This window comes from Arachis hypogaea, chromosome 18 (genome assembly GCF_003086295.3).
Source record: "Arachis hypogaea cultivar Tifrunner chromosome 18, arahy.Tifrunner.gnm2.J5K5, whole genome shotgun sequence".
Classification (NCBI taxonomy): domain Eukaryota; kingdom Viridiplantae; phylum Streptophyta; class Magnoliopsida; order Fabales; family Fabaceae; genus Arachis; species Arachis hypogaea.
In genome coordinates, this window is record NC_092053.1 from 50,611,666 (window position 1) to 50,627,412 (window position 15,747).

Consider the following 15,747-nt stretch of genomic DNA (forward strand, 5'->3'; position numbering starts at 1 on the left):
CAAAGATTGCAGAAGGAGATCAAAGACCAACAGTTCCCTAAGTTCCTAGAAGTGTTTAAGAAGTTGGAGATCAACATTCCACTTGCTGAAGCTCTAGAACAAATGCCTCTATATGCAAAATTCCTCAAAGAGCTCATCAACAAGAAAAGGAGCTGGAATGAGAAGGAGATAGTGATCCTAACACAGGAATGCAGTGCTGTCATCCAAAGAGGTCTTCCACCAAAGCTCAAAGATCCAGGAAGCTTCATCCTATCTTGCACTATAGGCGATAGAACATTGGACAATGCCCTCTGTGATTTAGGAGCCAGCATCAATTTAATACCCCTCTCACTAATGAAGAAGCTTGCAATAGAGGAAGTCAAGCCTACCAGGATGTCACTTCAAATGGCTGACAGATCACTCAAGATACCAAATTGAGTTGTAAAAAATTTATTGGTGAAAATTGGAGGATTTATCTTCCCTGCTGACTTTGTCATCTTGGATATGGAGGAAGAAGGACACAACTCAATCATCTTGGGGAGGCCCTTTCTAGCCACAACAAGGGCCATAATTGATGTAGAGAAAGGTGAGATGACACTCAGAGTGCATGATGAAAAGATGATCATCAATGTCTTTAAAACAATGCAATATCCCCTGAGAAAGCAGAGCACATGAGAGTGAAAATAGTGGAAGAAGTAGAGAGGGGGTTACTTGAGGCCAACAGCCAGGAGGAACAAAAAGTGGAAACAGAAGTGGAACAAGATTTTAGAGAAGAGGTAGTAGAAATCTCCTCTGAAGGCAAGGCAGAGGAGAAGCTAAAATAAGAGTTGAAGCCTCTCCCCCCTCATCTCAAGTATGTATTTCTTGGAGAAGCAAAGGCCTTGCCAGTGATCATAAATTCCTCCTTGAACATAGAAGAAGAAACCAAGCTGATTGAGGTGTTGAAAGCTCACAACACAGCCTTGGGTTGGATGATTGATGATATCAAGGGCATAAGCCCTACCATCTGTATGCACAAAATTCTATTGGAGGAAGATTCAAGGCCTGTAGTTCAACCCCAAAGAAGGCTTAACCCAACCATGAAGGAGGTGGTTCAAAAAGAAGTGATGAAGTTATGGATTGCTCGAATCATATACCCAATCTCTGACAGCTCTTGGGTGAGCCCAATACAAGTAGTGCCAAAGAAAGGTGGCATGACTGTCATCTTCAACAAGAAGAATGAACAAATCCCACAAGGACGGTGATTGGGTGGATGATGTGCATAGATTATAGAAGACTGAATGATGCTACAAGGAAAGATCATTTTCCTCTCCTATTCATCGACCAGATGTTGGAAAGATTGGCTGGCCATGCATATTATTGCTTCCTGGACGGTTATTATGGGTATAATCAAATAGTGGTGGATCCCAAGGATCAAGAAAAGACTTCCTTCACCTGTCCATTTAGAGTCCTTGCTTACAGAAGAATGCCCTTTGGGCTTTGCAATGCCCCTGCAACTTTTCAAAGGTGTATGCTTTCTATATTTTCTGACATGGTGGAGAAGTTTCTAGAAGTTTTAATGGATGATTTTTCTGTCTTTGGCAATTCATTTAACACTTGCTTGCATCATTTAACTCTTGTTTTGAAAAGATGCCAAGAAACTAATCTGGTATTAAATTGGGAGAAATGCCATTTCATGTTTCCTGAAGGGATAGTTCTTGGGCATAAGGTTTCAAGCAAAGGTATAGAAGTTGACAAAGCAAAAATAGAAATCATTGAAAGCTTCCTATACCTGTTAATGTGAAAGTAGTAAGAAGTTTTCTTGGACATGCTGGTTTTTACAAGAGATTCATCAAAGATTTTTCAAAAATAGCAAAACCACTAAGCAATCTGCTAGTGATTGATAATCCTTTCATTTTTTATGACAATTGCAAGCATGCCTTTGAAACTTTAAAAAGAAAACTCACTACAGCACCAATCATCACACCCCCAGATTTGGAATTACCTTTTGAACTTATGTGTGATGCAAGTGATTTTGCAATTGGTGCTGTATTGGGGCAAAAGAAAGACAAGCTGCATCATGTTATATTATGCTAGTAAGGTGTTGAATGAGGCACAGAAAAATTATACCAACACTGAGAAAGAGCTCTTGGCAATTGTATATGCATTTGATAAATTTAGACAATACTTGATTGGTTCAAAGGTTATAGTATATACTGATCATGCTGCTCTCAAGTATCTCATGTCTAAACAGGATTCAAAGCCAAGGCTTATTAGGTGGGTGCTGCTGCTACAAGAGTTTGATATTGAAGTAAGAGATAGGAAAGGGAATGAGAACCAAGTAGCAGACCATTTGTCAAGACTATCACAAGAAGCTAACCAAGCTCCACATTTAGTGAACTAAAGCTTTTCAGATGAACACCTTTTACAAATCCAACAAGCTCCCTGGTTTGCAGACATTGCAAACTATAAGGTGGGAAGGAAGATCCCTCAAGAGTTTACAAAGCAACAAGTGAAGAAGCTATGTAATGAAGCCAAGAAATTCTTGTGGGATGAACCATTCTTGTTCAAGAGGTTTTGATGAACGGATTTTTGACGGTTTAGAATTCACAAATGAATTCTCGTTGCAAGTATAGTTTCTAAACCAACAATAATCCTTTCATACAAAAATTTGGTTGTCATAAGTACAAACCCCTAAAATCTATAAACCGAAGTATTTAAACCTCGGGTCATTCTCCCTAGGAATTGCGATAAAGTGTCTTGTTATTGGTTATGAGTTATCTTTGGGGGGTTTTTGAGATAGGAGACAAGAAATGTAAAATGCAATGAAAATAAACTAACAACTATGAAAGCTCTTGGGAAGGTTATGAGAATTGAAAGTCCTATCCTCATTATCCTCCTCAATTGTGACCACAATTGTCCATTGCTACCACTTAGTTAACCTCTAACCATGGAGGAAAGTCAAGTGGATGAATCAACTTGATTCTACAAGTCCTAGCCAACTCCCAAGGGAAAGACTAGCTTTAGTGATATCCAAATTAATTAGCAACTTCTAGTTGTCAATCAAAAAAGGAATTAGATAATTCAAGTGTCACTAATTACTCTACCTAAGCCAAGAGGAACAAAATCTATACTAAAATCTAACCAAGCATTTCATCAAACACTTAGAAGGCAAAAGAGAAAAGCATGGTAAATTGATAACTAGAATGAAATCTAACAACAATTGAATGTAAGAAATCAACAACAACAATCAAAGGAAACACAATTATTGTGAATTATCTCATATTAAATTGAAAAAAAATAGAAGAAACAAGAGTAGATCTACAACAAAATATAGGAACAACATAAAGGAAATTACAACAAAAGAATGGAAGAATGATGATTGCAACAACAAAGAATTGAGAAGTAAAAGGAGATGAAAGCATGAATTGAAACCTAGATCTAAGAACTAAACCTAATCCTAATCCTAAAGAGAAGAGAGAGTTTCTCTCTCTAAAACTAACTAATCCTAATCCTAATGTGTAAAAATGAGCTAAAAATTTAAAAGTCTTGATTCCCTTCAATTCTTGGTCCTTTTATGCATTTCTGGCGCCAAAGTTGGTTGCAATTGGGCCCCACAGCTTCTCAAAAGTCGCTGAGCACATTTTCTATTAAAAAATCACATGCGACCTTCGGCGCGTACGCGCACGGTACGCGTACGCGTCTCTGGAGCATTCCGCATTCCGCGTGTAGGCGCATAGTACGCGCGCGCATCCATGGACTTTTCTCCAAATCTTTGGATTTTCATGATTTCTCCAATTTGCATGCTTTTCTCTCCATTCCTTTGACCTATTCTTAGCCTTTTCAACCTGAAATCACTAACACACACATCAAGGCATCTAGTGGAATCAAAGGTGATTTAAATTTAGCTAATTAAAGACCTAGAAAGTATGTTTTTACACTTAAGCACAAATTAGGAGACAATCATGAAACCATGCTATTTTATTGAATAAATATGGGTAAAAGGTCATAAAACCCCTCTAAAATCAATACAAGATAAACCTTAAATACGGGGTTTATCAACCTCCCCACACTTAAACCAAGCATGTCCTCATGCTTAAACCAAGAGAGAAACAAAGGGTATCAACATTTATTCAACGAAATCTAACTAAATGCAACCTACCTATATGCAACTATCTACATGAATGTAATTGCTTGGTCAAAATAATTCAATTCCCAAGAAGCATATATGCACAAGGGCTCAGGTATTAACAACCATGCCAAACCACAATTGAATTGAGTTAATAAGATAATTTTACAAACTTGCAAGAAAAGTGATGATTGTAGGTGAAAACATGTAATTGAGTAATCGAACCCTCACCGGATGTGTTTGCACTATATTCGCTCAAGTGTTTAGGGTCGATTCACTCAATTCTCCCCTAATCATGCTTTCCAAAATTTGTTTTTCATCTAACAATCAACAAATATTTCATGCATGCATACAAATATCATGAGGTCTTATTCATCGGTTGTAATGGGGCTAGGGTCAAGGTAGGATGCATATTTGGTTAAGTGGCTTGAGATTTGAATCTTTGATAAGCTTAAACTTCCCACCTAACCTATGACACCCTACACAATTCCAAACCAACCTAACTACCCATTTTTTCACTTTTTCACATATTCATGCACTTCCTTTTCATTTCACAACACTTATGCATTGATTCTTTATTGAGCTTTACTTTAGGGCATTTTGTCCGCTTTTATTGCTTTCTCTTTTCTTTTTCTTTCTTTTTTTATATTTTTTCTTTTCCATATTATTTTTTTCTTTCAAACTATATACAAGAACATCAATGCATAAGATCTATACATTTAATCAATACATGAGCATGTACCCAATTCCCAATATTTACAACAAGAATATAAAACTACCCTTTTATTCCCCCAATGTCCCAAGGTTTTCCCACACTTGAATGATGCACACACACTAACCTAAGCCAATAAAAGATCCAAATAAGGACATTTATTATTTTTCACTTTAAGGCTTGTAATGTGCTAAAATTATGAACAAGTGGGTTAAGCGTAGGCTCAAAGTTGCTAACAATGGAAGATGAAAGGTAAGGTTATTTGGGTAAGTGAGCTTAATTGAAATGATGGCCTCAATTATATAAATGCATGTCTACACAAAATAATGGTCATAAAGAATCAAACAAATCAAAGATTACAATCATAGAAAGAGAATAATGCACACAAGCAGAAAATATAAGTGGTTATAAGATGTAACCACACCATTAGGCTCAATTCTTACTAGGTTGTGTATTCTTAGCTCAAAAATCATGTTCCACTATATATATATATATATAATTCAAGCACAAGTTTAATGAAAAGTTTTCACTCAAATCAATTGAAGTTCCCTATAGATAAATTTCTTGAAAAATCTCATTATTTTGACTAAGCTTATTGTGTATATATATATATATATATGAAAAATTAAGAAAATGTAACTAAAATCCCTAAAAACCTAAAATGAAATGAAAAAGTGTTGAGATTAGAAATTTGTCACTCAAAATTGCCGATTGGTCAGACAACCTCCCCACACTTAAAAGTTTGCACCGTCCTCAGTGCACTCAAAGATGAGCAAGGGGGTACGGCGACTTTCCGGATTGCTACCTTCAGCTGGTAGGTCAACTGGTTGCTGCGTGTTCTTTCTTCCACTTTTGTTTTTGCTTGTGGTGCATTGTTCATGAAAAATAGAAAATAACACCATAAGATAAGAAGAGACAAAAGCATGGAAGCATAAATTGTTGGAATGAGGTAGTAATCACTAGAATTGAGTGAGTGGATTAAAGTGACATTAAAGAGAGTAGGTGTGTAAAGTCCAAGATGCATGCGGTTTAGAACACACACTAGAAGGAAAAGTGATGTCACAAAAGAAGTATGCACGTCACTCATTCTAATGTGCTTGAGATGCTTTAAGTAAACTTGTAAGGTAAAACAAGCATTAAAGAAACATGAAAGCATTTAAGCCATACACATATGGATGCATATAAACAAGAAGCACAATGCATTAAGATAAATGCACAACATCCATCAAGAACTCGCCTAATCGAGGAGAAGGATTGAAATTACTTGGTGACCAAATCATGCAATTCAAAAGGATGTACAAGCTCGAAGAAAATTCTCATCACTAGGCATTCTCAAATGGTAAGCATGAAGAACTTAAACCCAAGTAGCAAAATATAACCTCAACAATAGACTCCAACAAGTGAAATCGACAAAAATGGATGTTAAACTAACATCCTATCAATTATCAGCAGCAAGAGATAGTAAATAAGGCTAATAATCCAACACTCATTACGAAAAATAGAAAATGAAATAAAAATGAGACTAATTAACTAATTGACTAACTAAATTAAATGGTTACCAATGGCGTTTGGAAGTGTTGGATGAGGGGTAGGAGAGGGGAAAAAGAAAGAAGAGGGAAAAAAATGTAAAGAGGAGAAGAAAAGAGATGGAGTGAAGGAACAGCATCCGCGCGTATGCGCACCCTGCGCGTCTGCATGGATGGGGTTGTAAGCATGGGCGCGGACGCGTACGGTGCGCATCCATGTGGGTTGTTGGCCATGCCAGGAGCTTAATGTTGGCCCAGAGTTGGCGTAACTCTCGGGCCTGAAGTATGGTGCTGCATCTGTGAAGGGGTGCATACGTGCACAGCGTGCACGCGCGTCCATGACCTTTTTTTTTTCTAGAGTGACGCATACGCGTCATGTACGCGTATGCGTGAGGTCGTTTGTGCCTCAGGCACAATGCGCGTGCAGTGTTCGCATAACTCTCGGGTGATGTATGGAGGAATGAAAATTTGGTATCCACGCGTGGATGGGCAAAGATGCTTGATGCACGCATACGCGTGAGGTGCACGTACGCATGAGGTGCGCGTACGCGTGGATGGTGCCCTATTTTTTTCAAACAATTTTTTATGTTTTTGCACCAATCCAAGCATTCCAAACCTCCAAACAGCTACCAAAATACCATAAAACCTTATTTAACGTTCTAGACTACCAAATAAACTCAACAAACTAATCGAAACAGAAAATTAAGCAACTTTTACCAATATGTACAAAAGGAAAAAATGAAAAGAAATTACCATGGTAGGTGTCTCCCACCTAACACTTTTATTTAAAGTCCTTAAGTTGGACATTTGGTGGGGTCCTTGCTATGGTGGCTTGATGAGCGGATAATTTATACGCTTTTTGGCATTGTTTTTAGTATGTTTTTAGTATATTTTAATTAGTTTTTATTATATTTTTATTAGTTTTTAAATAAAAATCACTCTTCTAGACTTTACTATGAGTTTGTATATTTTTCTGTAATTTCAGGTATTTTCTGGCTGAAATTGAGGGACCTGAGCAAAAATCTGATTCAGAGGCTGAAAAAGGACTCCAGATGCTGTTGGATTCTGACCTCCCTGCACTCAAAGTGGATTTTCTGGAGCTACAGAAGCCAAATTGGCGCGCTCTCAATTTTGTTGGAAAGTAGACATCCTGGGCTTTCCAGAAATATATAATAGTCCATACTTTGCCCGAGATTTGATGGCCCAAACAGGCATTCCAAGACAGCTCAAGAATTTTGGCGTTTAACTCCAAAACTGGCACAAAAGCTGGAGTTAAACGCCCAAACTGGCACAAAAGCTGGCGTTTAACTCCAAGAAAAGTCTCTACACATGAAAGCTTCAATGCTCAGCCCAAGCACACACCAAATGGGCCCAGAAGAAGATTTCTGCATTAATTACTGATTTCTATAAACCCTAGGCTACTAGTTCTCTATAAATAGGACCTTTTGCTATTGTATTTTCATCTTGGGAAGTTTATTCCTTAGACCTTTGAGGCTGGCCATTCGGCCATGCTTACAATATTTGTTCTTATGTAATTTCAACGGTGGAGTTTCTACACACCATAGATTAAGGTGTGGAGCTCTGCTGTTCTTCATGAATTAATACAAAGTACTATTGTTTTTCTATTCAACTCAAGTTTATTTCTTCTCCAAGATATTCGTTCATTCTTCAACTTGATGAATGTGATGATCCGTGACACTCATCATCATTCTCACCTATGAACATGTGCTTGACAACCACCTTTGTTCTACTAGCAATGGCTTGAATGCGTATCTCTTGGGTTTCTAATCTAAGATTGGAACCTTCGTGGTATAAGCTAGTATTATTGGCGGTCATTCCTGAGATTCGGAACATCTAAACCTTGTCTGTGGTATTCTGAATAGGATCTGGGAAGGGATGACTGTGACGAGCTTCAAACTCACGATTGTGGGGCGTGTGACAAACGCAAAAGGATCAATGGATCCTATTCCGACATGATCGAGAACCGACAGCTGATTAGCCGATGTTGTGACAGAGCATCAGGACCATTTTCACTGAGAGGACGGGATGTAGCCATTGACAACGGTGATGCCCAACATAAAGCTTGCCATGGATAGGAGTATGAATGATTGGAAGAAGGCAATAGGAAAGCAGAGGTTCAAGGGGAACAAAGCATCTTCATACGCTTATCTGAAATCCACCAATGAATTACATAAGTATCTCTATCTTTATTTTATGTTTATTTTCATCACCTTAAACTCCATAACCATTTGAACCCGCCTGACTGAGATTTACAAGATGACCATAGCTTGCTTCAAGCCGACAATCTCCGTGGGATCGACCCTTACTCACGTAAGGTTTATTACTTGGACGACCCAGTGCACTTGCTGGTTAGTTGTGCGGAATTGTGACAAAGTGTGATTCACGTTTAAGAGCTCCAAGTCCTTTGGCGCCATTGTTGATGATCACAATTTTGCGCACCAAGTTTTTGGTGCCGTTGCCGGGGATTGTTCGAGTTTGGACAACTGACGGTTCATCTTGTTGCTTAGATTAGGTACTTTTAAAAATTTTTAAAAATGAATTCTAGAGTTTCAAGGTGATTTTCCCACCATCACAAAAGCTGATTGATTCTCATAAATTTAGCTATTGAATGTAATGTCCTGCTAAAGCTTGGCCAAACATGTCTAATCCTTTTTAGACTGAAGCTTTAGACTAACATTGGATGATTCCTGGAATTCTTATTAAAAGTTTTGATTCTCTTTATTTTCTTTTCTATATAATTTTCGAAAAAAATACAAAAAAATTTTAAAATCATAAAACCAAAAATATTTTTATGTTTCTTGTTTGAGTCTAGTATCAATTTTTAAGTTTGGTGTCAATTGCATGTTTTTATTCTTCTTGCATTTTTCGAATACATGCAATATGTTCTTCATTGATCTTCAAGTTGTTCTTGATGATTTCAGTGCTCTAATCTTTAAATTCTCTTATTTTGTGTGTTTTGTTGTTTCTCATATGCATTCTCAATTTATTAGTGTCTCCTATATGAAAATTTTTAAGTTTGGTGTCCTGCATGCATTGTTTATTTGATCATAGTTGCATTTTTATTGTTTCTCATCATTAAAAATCCAAAAATATTTTTAAAATTGTGTCTTTTCAAGTCAATAATACAGAGAATTGAAGATTTAGAATATTTAGCAAAGGAATCAAACAGAAAAAGCTAGGCGTTCAAAACGCCCGGTGAAGAAGGAAAACTGGCGTTTAAACGCCAGCCAGGGTACCTGGCTGGGCGTTTAACGCCCAGAAAGGTAGAAATTTGGGCGTTAAACGCCAGAATGGGCACCATTCTGGGCGTTTAACGCCAGGATGACACTAGAGGAAAGATTTTGTTTTTAATTCACATTTTTTTCAAGTTTTCATAATTTTTCAAAATCAAACCTTTTTCAAATCATATCTTTTCAATCATATCTCTTTCAAAATCAATTTCTTTCCATTTTATATTTAATTTTTACTATTTTCAAAAATCCTTGCTATAATTAAAGATTTACTTCAAAATTTTTAAGTTGTTACTTGCCTATTAAGAAAGGATCAAACTTTAAATTTTAGAATCATATCTTTTAATTTCTTGTTGTCAAGTAATCAACTTTAATTTTAAAAAACTTTCTTTTTCTAAATTGATTTTCAGTCATATCTTTTCAATCACATGTTTTTCAAAATTAATTTTCAATCATATCTTTTTAATTTCTAATTTCAAAATATTTTTCAAAAATCACTTTATTTCTTTCCTAATCTTAGTTTTCGAAAATCTCAATCAAATTTTCAAATTTCTTTTAATTATTTCAAAATCTTTCACTTTATTTTCGAAAATTCTTCCCCTCTTCTCACATCCTTCTATTTAAAGGACTAACACTCTTCCTCAAGGTGCAATTCGAACTCCCTCCTTCTTTATATGTTCGAATTCTCTTCTATCTACCTCTTCCTTCTATTCTTTTTTTCCTCTGACACCTCAAGGAATCTCTATACTGTGACATAGAGGATTCCATACTTTCTTGTTCTTTTCTCTTTCATATGAGCAGGAACAAAGATAAAGGCATACTTGTTCAAGCTGATCCTGAACCTGAAAGGACCTTGAAGAGATAGCTAAGAGAAGCTAAAGAACAATTCTCTTTAGAAGGCCTAACAGAACTCTTCAAAGAAGAAGAAACCATGGCAGCCGAAAACAACAACAATGCCAACAATACAAGGAAGGTGCTTGGTGACTTTACTGCACCTACTCTTGATTTCTACGGGAGAAGCATCTCTATCCCTGCCATTGGAGCAAACAACTTTGAGCTTAAGCCTCAATTAGTTTCTCTAATGCAACAGAATTACAAGTTTCATGGACTTCCATTGGAAGATCCTCATCAGTTCTTAGCTGAGTTCTTGCAAATCTGTAACACTGTTAAGACCAATGGGGTTGACCCTGAAGTCTACATACTTATGCTTTTTCCTTTTGCTGTAAGAGACAGAGCTAGGACATGGTTGGATTCACAACCTAAAGAAAGCCTGAACTCTTGGGAAAAGCTAGTCAATGCCTTCTTGGCAAAGTTCTTTCCACCTCAAAAATTGAGCAAGCTTAGAGTGGAAGTCCAAACCTTCAGACAGAAGGAAGGAGAATCCCTCTATGAAGCTTGGGAAAGATACAAGCAATTGATCAGAAGGTGCCCTTCTAACATGCTTTCAGAATGGAGCATCATAGGAATCTTCTATGATGGTCTGTCTGAACTATCCAAGATGTCATTGGATAGCTCTGCTGGAGGATCTCTTCATCTGAAGAAGACGCCTGCAGAAGCTCAGGAACTCATTGAAATGGTTGCAAATAACCAATTTCATGTACACCTCTGAAGGAATCCTGTGAATAATGGGATAACTCAGAAGAAAGGAGTTCTTGAGATTGATACTCTGAATGCCATCTTAGCTCAGAATAAAATATTGACTCAGCAAGTCAATATGATTTCTCAGAGTCTGTCTGGAATGCAAGTAGCAACAGGCAGTACTAAGGAAGCTTCCTCTGAAGAAGAAGCTTATGATCCTGAGAACCCAGCAATGGAAGAGCTGAATTACATGGGAGAACCCTATGGAAACACCTATAATCCTTCATGGAGAAATCATCCAAATCTCTCATGGAAGGATCAACAGAGACCTCAACAAAGTTTCAACAACAACAATGGTGGAAGAAACAGGTTTAGCAATAGCAAGCCTTTTCCATCATCTTCTCAGCAACAAACAGAGAATTCTAAGCAGAGCCACTCTGACTTAGCAACCATTGTCTCTGATCTAATCAAAACCACTCAAAGTTTCATGACGGAAACAAGGTCCTCCATTAGAAATTTGGAGGCACAATTGGGTCAGCTGAGTAAGAAAATTACTGAACTCCCTCCTAGTACTCTCCCAAGCAATACAGAAGAAAATCCAAAAAGAGAGTGCAAGGCCATAACCACATCTCACATGGCCGAACATGGAGAGCAGGAAGAGGCAGTGATTTCCACTGAGGAAGACCTCAATGGATGCCCACTGACCTCCATGGAGTTCCCTAATGAGGAACCATAGGAATCTGAGGCTCACACTGAGACCATAGAGATTCCATTGAATTTACTTTTGCCATTCATGAGCTTTGATGAGTATTCTTCCTCTGAAGAGGATGAAGATGTCACTGAAGAGCAAGTTGTTAAGTACCTTGGAGCAATCATGAAGCTAAATGCCAAGTTGTTTGGTAATGAGACTTGGGAGAATGAACCTCCATTATTCATCAAAGAACTGGATGACTTGACTAAGCAGAGATTACCTCAAAAGAGACAGGACCCTGGAAAGTTCTCAATCCCTTGTACCATAGGCACCATGACCTTTGAGAAGGCTCTGTGTGACCTAGGGTCAAGCATAAACCTTATTCCTCTCTCTGTAATGGAGAAGCTAGGGATCATTGAGGTACAAGCTGCAAGAATCTCACTAGAGATGGCAGACAATTCAAAGAAACAGGCTTATGGACTTGTAGAGGATGTCTTGGTAAAGGTTGAAGACCATTACATCCCTGCTGATTTCATAATCATAGAAATTGGGAAGTGTATGGATGAATCCATCATCCTTGGGAGACCCTTCCTAGCCATAGCAAAAGTTGTGATTGATGTTGACAGAGGAGAATTGATCATTCAAGTGAATGAAGACTCCCTTGTGTTTAAAGCTCAAGGATATCCCTCTGTAACCATGGAGAGGAAGCATGAAGAGCTTCTCTCAATACAGAGTCAAACAGAGCCCCCACAGTCAAACTCTAAGTTTGGTGTTGAACCCCCATATTCAAACTCTAAGTTTGGTGTTGGGAGGTTCCAACAATGCTCTGAACATCTGTTAGGCTCCATGAGAGCCCACTGTCAAGCTATTGACATTAAAGAAGCGCTTGTTGGGAGGCAACCCAATTTTTACTTATCTATATTAAATTTCTATTTTCTTTTGTTATTTTATGTTTTCTGTAGGTTGATGATCATGTTAAGTCATAAAAACAATTGAAAAAGCAAAAACAAATTGAAAAACAGAATGAAAAACAGAACACCCTGGAGGAGACAGTTACTGGCGTTTAAACGCCAGTAAAGGTAGCAGAATGGGCGTTAAACGCCCAGTCTGGCACCATTCTGGGCATTTAACGCCAGAAAAGGGCACCAGACTGGCGTTTAACGCCAGGAATGGGCAAGAAACTGGCGTTAAACGCCAGAAATGGGCAGCAGCCTGGCGTTTAACGCCAGGATTGGCAGAAAGGGGTGTTTTGCATGCCACTTGGTGCAGGGATGAGATATCCTTGACACCTCAGGATCTGTGGACCCCACAGGATCCCCACCTACCCCACCTCTCTCTCTCTTCTTCACCCATTCACCAACCACCTCAATACCTCTTCCCCAAAAACCCCTTCACCTATCAAATCCCACCATTTTCTTCACCACTCACATCCATCCTTCATAAAACCCCACCTACCTCACCATTCAAATTCAAACAACTTTCCCTCCCAAACCCACCCATAATGGCCGAACCATACCCCCCTCTCCACTCCTATATAAACCCATCTTCACCCCTTCATTTTCACACAACCTAAACACTACTTTTCCCCCTTGGCCGGAACACAAAGCCCACTCCATCTCCTCTATTTCTTCTTCTTCTACTCTCTTCTTTCTTCTTTTGCTCGAGGACGAGCAACCTTCTAAGTTTGGTGTGGTAAAAGCTAAAGCTTTTTGTTTTTCCATAACTATTTATGGCACCAAAGGCTGGAGAAACTCTAGAAAGAGGAAAGGGAAGGCAAAAGCTTCTACCTCTGAGTCATGGGAGATGGAGAGATTTCTCTCAAGGGTGCATCAAGACCACTTCTATGAAGTTGTGGCCAAGAAGAAAGTGATCCCCGAGGTCCCTTTCAAACTCAAAAAGAATGAGTATCCGGAGATCCGACATGAGATCCGAAGAAGAGGTTGGGAAGTTCTCACCAACCCCATTCAACAAGTCAGAATCTTAATGGTTCAAGAGTTCTATGCCAATGCATGGATCACCAAGAACCATGATCAAAGTGTGAACCTGGACCCTAAGAATTGGCTTACAATGGTCCGAGGGAAATACTTGGATTTTAGTCCAGAAAATATAAGGCTGGCATTCAACTTGCCCATAATGCAAGGAGATGCACACCCCTACACTAGAAGGGTCAACTTTGATCAAAGGTTGGACAAGTCCTCTCCTTTGGCAAGGTTAGCCTTCCCTCATCTCATTTGTCACCTTTGCAATTCGGTTGGAATTGACATAGAGGGAGACATTCTCATTGATGAGGACAAACCCATCACTAAGAAAAGGATGGAAAAAACAAGAGAACCTCATCAAGAGCATGAGGAAATTCCTCTTCATGAAATCCCTGAGATACCTCAAGGGATGCATCTTCCTCCACAAAACTATTGGGAGCAAATCAACACCTCCCTAGGAGAATTGAGTTCCAACATGGGACAACTAAGGGTGGAGCACCAAGAGCATTCCATCCTCCTCCATGAAATTAGAGAAGATCAAAGAACCATGAGAGAGGAGCAATAAAAGGCAAGGAAGAGACATTGAGGAGCTCAAGCACTCCATAAGATCTTCAAGAGGAAGAACAAGCCGCCATCACTAAGGTGGACCCGTTCTTTAATTTCCTTGTTCTTTATTTTCTGTTTTTCGAAAATTGTGCTTTATGTTTATTTATGTTTGTGTCTTTATTACATGATCATTAGTGTCTAAGTGTCTATGCCTCAAAGCTATGAAAATGAATCCATCACCTTTCTTAAATGAAAAATGTTTTTAATTGAAAAAGAAAAAGAAGTGCATGAATTTCAAAATTTTTAATTATCTTGATGTGGTGGCAATACTATTGTTTTTTTGAATGAATGCTTGAACAATGCATATTTTTGAAAATTTGATTGTTTATGAATGTTAAAATTGTTGGCTCTTGAAAGAATGATGGAAAAGGAGAAATGTTATCTGATGATCTGAAAAATCATAAAATTGATTCTTGAAGCAAGAAAAAGCAGTGAAAAGCTTGCAAAAAAAAAAGGATATATGCGAAAAAAAAAAGAGAAGAAAAGAAAGAAAAAGAAAAGCAAGCAGAAAAAGCCAATACCCCTTTAAATCAAAAGGCAAGGGTGATAAAAAGGATCCAAGGCTTTGAGCATCAGTGGATAGGAGGGCCCACAGGAATAAAATCCTGGCATAAGCAGCTAAAACCAAGCTGTCCCTAAGCATGTGCTTGTGGCGTGAAGGTGTCAAGTGAAAACTTGAGACTGAGCGATTAAAGTCGAGGTCCAAAGCAAAAAGAAGAGTGTGCTTAAGAACCCTGGACACCTCTAATTGGGGACTCTAGCAAAGCTGAGTCACAATCTGAAAAGGTTCACCCAGTTATGTGTCTGTGGCATTTATGTATCCGGTGGTAATACTATTAAACAAAGTGCTTAGGGCCACGGCCAAGACTCATAAAGTAGCTGTGTTCAAGAATCAACATACTTAACTAGGAGAATCAATAACACTATCTGGATTCTGAGTTCCTATAGATGCCAATCATTCTGAACTTCAAGGGATAAAGTGAGATGCCAAAAATGTTCAGAAGCAAAAAGCTAAAAGCCCCGCTCATCTAATTAATACTGATCTTCATAGATGTTTTTGGAATTCATTGTATATTCTCTTCTTTTTTATCCTATTTGATTTTCAGTTGCTTGGGGACAAGCAACAATTTAAGTTTGGTGTTGTGATGAGCGGATAATTTATACGCTTTTTGGCATTGTTTTTAGTATATTTTTAGTATATTTTAATTAGTTTTTATTATATTTTTATTAGTTTTTAAATAAAAATCACTCTTTTGGACTTTACTATGAGTTTGTGTGTTTTTCTGTAATTTCAGGTATTTTCTGGCTGAAATTGAG

The 15,747-nt window shown here is 38.0% G+C and overlaps 1 non-coding gene across 1 annotated transcript; it reads right to left on the reverse strand.

Moving 5' to 3' along the window:
* Positions 1-10,912: 10,912 nt before the first annotated feature.
* On the reverse strand, positions 10,913-11,020 carry LOC112774014 (small nucleolar RNA R71). Its single transcript, XR_003188529.1, has one exon. It is a non-coding gene; the product is annotated as a small nucleolar RNA R71 (small nucleolar RNA).
* Between the last annotated feature and the right edge of the window lie 4,727 nt (positions 11,021-15,747).